This window comes from Mercenaria mercenaria, chromosome 15, assembly GCF_021730395.1.
Source record: "Mercenaria mercenaria strain notata chromosome 15, MADL_Memer_1, whole genome shotgun sequence".
Taxonomy (NCBI): domain Eukaryota; kingdom Metazoa; phylum Mollusca; class Bivalvia; order Venerida; family Veneridae; genus Mercenaria; species Mercenaria mercenaria.
In genome coordinates, this window is record NC_069375.1 from 65,950,673 (window position 1) to 65,957,093 (window position 6,421).

The window sequence follows — 6,421 nt, forward strand, 5'->3', positions numbered from 1 at the left end:
CACAGTTACTTTCCCTACCATCCTTGACGCCATTTTCAACATAAAAGAGAGGTTACTAACCGACTTCTTTTTCCGTCTAAATTAACTTACCCGACCTCCCTTGACACTATTTGCAACATAAAGGAAAGGTCACTAACCAACCTCTAATTAGTACGTCAACATTTACTTCCCCTACCTCCCTTGACACGATTTGCAAAATAAATGGGGGAGGGGGGTCAGTCTAACAGACCTCCTTTTTCCGGCCACAGTTACTTCCCCTACCTCCCTTGACGCCATTTGCAAATTAAAGGGGAGGTCACTGTAACAGACCTCTTTTTCCGTCCACCATTACTTCCCCTACCTCCCCTGACGCCATTTGCAAATTAAAGGGGAGGTCACTGTAACAGATCTCTTCTTTTTCCGGCCACCATTACTTCCCCTACCTCCCTTGATGCCATTTGTAAATTAAAGGGGAGGTCACTAACAGATCTCTTCTTTTTCGGGCCGCAGTTACTTTTCCTACCTCCCTTGACGCCATTTGTAAATTAAAGGACAGGTCACTCCAACAGACCTCTTCTTTCTCCGGCCACGGTTACTTCACCTACCTACATGGACGCCATTTGCAAGTTAAAGGGGAGGTCACTAACAGTCTCTACTATTTCCGGCCGAAGTTACTTCCCCTACCTGCCTTGACGCCATTTGCAAAATCAAGGGGAGGTCAATCTAACCGCTTTTTTCCAGGCCACAGTTACTTCCCCTTCCTCCCTTGATGCCATTTGTAAATTAAAGGGGAGGTCACTAACAGACCTATACTTTTTCCGGCCACAGTTACTTCCCCTACCTCCCTGGCCGCCATTTGCAAAATCCAAGGGAGGTCACTCTTACCGACTTCTTTTTCCGGCTACAGTTACTTCCCCTACCTACCATGACGCCATTTGCAAAATCAAGGGGAGGTCACTCTAGCCGACTTCTTTTTCCTTACTCAGTTACTTCCCCTACCTCTGGACGCCATTTGCAAAATCAAAGGGAGATCACTTATCGACTTCTTTTTCCGGCCAAAGTTACTTCCCCTACATACCATGACGCCATTTGCAAAATCCAAGGGAAGTCACTCTTACCGACTTCTTTTTCCGGCCATAGTTACTTCCCTTACATACTATGACGCCATTTGCAAAATCAAGGGGAGGTCAGTCTAACCGACACTTCTTTTTCCGGCCACAGTTACTCCCCCTACCTCCCTGGACGGCATTTGCAAAATCCAAGGGAGGTCACTCTTACCGACTTCTTTTTCCGGCCACAGTTACTTCCCCTACCTACCATGACGCCATTTGCAAAATCAAGGGGAGGTCACTCTAACCAACTTCTTTTTCCTTACTCAGTTACTTCCCCTACCTCCCTGGACGCCATTTGCAAAATCAAAGGGAGGTCACTTACCGACTTCTTTTTCCGGCGAAAGTTACTTCCTCTACATACCATGACGCCATTTGCAAAATCCAAGGGAAGTCACTCTTACCGACTTCTTTTTCCGGCCATAGTTACTTCCCTTACATACTATGACGCCATTTGCAAAATCAAGGGGAGGTCACACTTACCGACTCTTCTTTTTCGGGCCACAGTTACTTCCCTTACATACTATGACGCCATTTGCAAAATCAAGGGGAGGTCTCTCTAACCGACTCTTCTTTTTCCGGCCACAGTTACTTCCCCTACCTACCATGACGCCATTTGCAAAATCAAGGGAGGTCACTCTAACCGACTTCTTTTTCCGGCCACAGTAACTTCCCCTACCTACCATGACGCCATTTGCAAAATCAAGGGAGGTCACTAACCAACTCTTCTTTTTCCGGCCACAGTTACTTCCCCTACCTACCATGACGCCATTTGCAAAATCAAGGGGAGGTCACTCTTACCGACTTCTTTTTCCGGCCACAGTTACTTCCCCTACCTACCATGACGACATTTGCAAAATCAAGGGGAGGTCACTCTAACCTACTCTTTATTTTCCGGCCACAGTTACTTCCCCTACCTACCTGGACGCCATTTGCAAAATCAAGGGGAGGTCACTCTAACCTACTCTTCTTTTTCTTTACTCAGTTACTTCCCCTACCTGCCTGGACGCCATTTGCAAAATCAAGGGAGGTCACTCTAACCTACTCTTTATTTTCCGGCCAGAGTTACTTCCCCTACCTCCCTGGACGCCATTTGCAAAATCAAAGGGAGGTCACTCTTACCGACTTTTTCCGGCCACAGTTACTTCCCCTACATACAATGACGCCATTTGCAAAATCCAAGGGAGGTCACTCTCACCGACTCTTCTTTTTCCGGCCGCAGTTACTTCCCCTACCTACCATGACGCCATTTGCAAAATCAAGGGAGGTCACTCTAACCTACTCTTTATTTTCCGGCCACAGTTACTTCCCCTACCTCCCTGGACGCCATTTGCAAAATCAAAGGGAGGTCACTCTTACCGACTTTTTCCGGCCACAGTTACTTCCCCTACATACAATGACGCCATTTGCAAAATCCAAGGGAGGTCACTCTCACCGACTCTTCTTTTTCCGGCCGCAGTTACTTCCCCTACCTACCATGACGCCATTTGCAAAATCAAGGGAGGTCACTCTAACCTACTCTTTATTTTCCGGCTACAGTTAATCCCCCTACCTCCCTGGACGCCATTTGCAAAATCAAGGGAGGTCACTCTTATAGACTTCTTTTTCCGGCCACAGTTACTTCCCCTACCTGCCTGGACGCCATTTGCAAAATCAAGGGAGGTCACTCTAACCTACTCTTTATTTTCCGGCCACAGTTACTTCCCCTACCTCCCTGGACGCCATTTGCAAAATCCAAGGGAGGTCACTCTTACCGACTCTTCTTTTTCCGGCCACAATTACTTCCCCTACCTCCCTGGACGCCATTTGCAAAATCAAAGGGAGGTCACTCTAACCGACTTCTTTTTCCGGCCACAGTTACTTCCCCTACCTCCCTGGACGCCATTTGCAAAATCAAGGGAGGTCACTCTAACGGACTCTTTTTCCGGTCACAGGTCAGAGACCACCAATTCAAAAAAGTACAGGGAACTTACTGGGAATGAGGTAAGTGTATATCTGGGAATAAGGTAGCATCTGTGCGTTCTGATTGGTCAGTCATGTAAAGGAACCCAAGAAGTGATTATTTTTCTCAAAATGGAATATTTTTACTGCATTTACAGTATTTCATTATACATTTAGACAAAATTTGCTACATTTTATGTGTATTGAAAAAAAGTTTCATCAAATGAATTTCTCTCGCCATGACAACCATGTAAACAGGGGGTCATCTCATTCACACGAAAATTACTTAAATAAAGTATCACTATTCATATGTTTTTCGTCCGATATTTTGGTGGAACCAAGATAGTTCTTGAAAAAAATGTGATTGGATATACATGTTTCGATATATGGAAGGCCGTACACGCCATAATGTTATAATGGAAGTCTATGGGAAAACAATTGGTGTTCTCTACCCCACAGTTACTTCCCCTACATACTATGACGCCATTTGCAAAATCAAGGGGAGGTCACTCTAACCGACTCTTCTTTTTCCTTACTCAGTTACTTCCCCTACCTCCCTTGACGCCATTTGCAAAATAAAGGGGAGGTCACCCTAACCGACCTTCTATCTGCCGTCGGCAATTACTTCCCCTACCTCTCCACCCATTATGCCGTTTTCAAAGTAAAGGGGGAGGTCACTTTTACCGACCTTTCTTCTGCCGTCCGCAGTTACTTCCCCTATCTCCCCCTCCCCGTTGACACCCTTTAAAAAATAAAGGTAAGGTCACTCTAACTGGCCTCTTTTTTCTCGTCCAAATATCCCCATTGGCACCATTTGCAAAGAAAGTAGAAGTTACCCTAGCAAAATAGAAAAAGTTGAAAGTTTATAGATTGCTCAACACGACAAAACAAAAATTGTTGCAGTCTCTGTCCAATTGAGCCTGTTCATGGACGATAGTGGAAATGTTTCTCCATCAAATGATTCTTTCCTTGGTCATCATAACGCCATTTGGCCCGCGTGACATCTTAAATTTTAGCTCAGGCATTCTACATTCATGACAAGCATACTACTCTGGTTAATTATGCTAAATTTCAGAATTATGGTTAAACATGACTATTAAGACTTTTTACGGAATATAAAGAAATCAATTCAGTTAGCAACGGAATGGTCTTTTTTACCTTTTAGTAACTATATACTAATTATAGTAAGGATTTTCCAGGTCTGAAATTAGCTACATATCTCTTTGTTATCTTTTGGTGGTTTAACACAAATTTCCTCATAAAAATTTAAATGAGACGTTATTATATCTTAATGCCCATGATTCTGTGAGTAGATATACAAACATTAAATATATAGGAAAATGGCGTGAAAGAAAGAACTTCTCATAGTGGATGATTGACAGTTAGGTAGCATGAAATGATACAGCGTGTCAGAATATGTCATGTATACTTAGGTGATACACCACCACTACAATTTGTGTTCTCATTTTTTAGCTGATTTTGCAAATTTTGCGTTTCACAGAAAACATTTTCTCCCATCAAATGTAACCTCCATATTTTTTTTTTTTAATTTTTATTCAGCACTGACCATATGGATCCTGATCTATGCTGCAGCCATTAGAAACTTTACAAGGAATAAAGAAAAACAGCTATTTAGTGTGTCCATGCCTAAGGTAGCAGTTCGTAGTTTCCATCCTTAGATGCGAATTGGCCAAAATCTTAAAATAAAGGTAAGTGTCAGAACTGAAGGCCCTGTTTTCATTCAAAAATAATATTCAATGCGGATTTTGTGCTTCGGTACTGTGTAATGGACATTAAAAAAACTTCTGACAAGTATTCAGCCGATCTGAACGGCATAGGTGTCCTGAAGTTGGTCTGATGATGTTGATTGCTGGCTCTATGTGCAAATGTCAAAACAACAGAGGCCTAATTCAAGGTGTACGGAAAAAAGTAATCGGTAATTCTTGTTACGCAGAATAGGTACAGGAGAGGCACTGCGCATTGCTGAACTCCTGCTTTTCCCCTAAATTTTTGCCACATCTGCATATTCAAATATGGCAATATTTTGGAAAATGTGTCCATATTTTCGCGAACCTATGTTTGACTATTAGCTACCTATGGACTACAGACTTTATAACTGGCAAATATTTCTATTGGATTTTAAGAAAGCATAGAAATACATGATAACTATATGCTTTATTTCTTTCTAAATAACATTGTTTCGTTGATTTCTGCTGAATCGAAGGAATACGGTCTCCGGTCAGCGTGGAAAAAAGGAATACAGACACTAAATAGAAAAATGGCGCGAAAAAAAATGGTAGTCGCATAATGGCGGATACAAATAGTCCTCAGTTTTTTTGCTCTGCAGAACTATTTTCCTTATTTTCTTTGCAATTTTTTTGCTAAAATCACATGACAGATCTATGCTTGACATGTATGTAGCATTTTCATAATGAAATAACAACATGACAAAAATTTTCATGGAAACGTAGATCATACACCACCAGTATAATTTGGGGTCTCATTTTTTAGCTGATTTTGCAGTTTGTGCGTTTGACTGAAATTATTTTTCTTGCATCAAACATGACCCCCACTTTTCTTTTGATTTTTAGTTAGCACTGACAATATTTTTCAAGAAAATGTAAGTTACAGACATTTAAAATGGGTCCTGATGTGTGCTGCGGTCATTGGAAATAGGTCAGTTTTATATAGAATAAAGAACAACAACTATTTAGTGTGTTATAACCTATAAGATGACATTGGTAAAAAATGAAATCTGGCCAGATGATGGTGGAAATGGGCTACCTTGATTAGAATTTGATAGAAAATGACAAATTAATTGCAATTTTGTTGAAAATGAGGATAAAACCCAAAAATATCACATTTTCACAGTTTTGAGTGTATTTTTTTTCAAAAACTGAATATTCATAGGGTACTGATTGCTATTTTCTGGCCATCAGAGGTAAAAGTGAACATAGTTAACAGTTTAAATGTGTAATTTGTATGCAGATCAGAGTAGAAAGTGTCAAAACAGGGCAAAACAAGGCTGCATTTAGGGTAACTGCTTCAAAATTATGTCGCGACAGCTATTTTTGACAAAATCTGATGTTTGGTCTTATGATACTGAAAATGCCGTAAAACCTTGGAAACTGTTGATATCAAGCTAAAACCTTGTATTTTTTCATTCATTTGGGTTTCTTGTACATTTCAAATGAAACTGGCACAGTGTCAGAGAAAAAAGTTTTTCTTATAGGCATACAGACACTAAATAGCAAAATGGCGCGAAAAAAAATGGTAGTCGCATAATGGCGGATACAAATAGTCCTCAGTTTTTTTGCTCTGCAGAACTATTTTCCTTATTTTTCTTTGCAATTTTTTTGCTAAAATCACACGACAGATCTATGCTTGACATG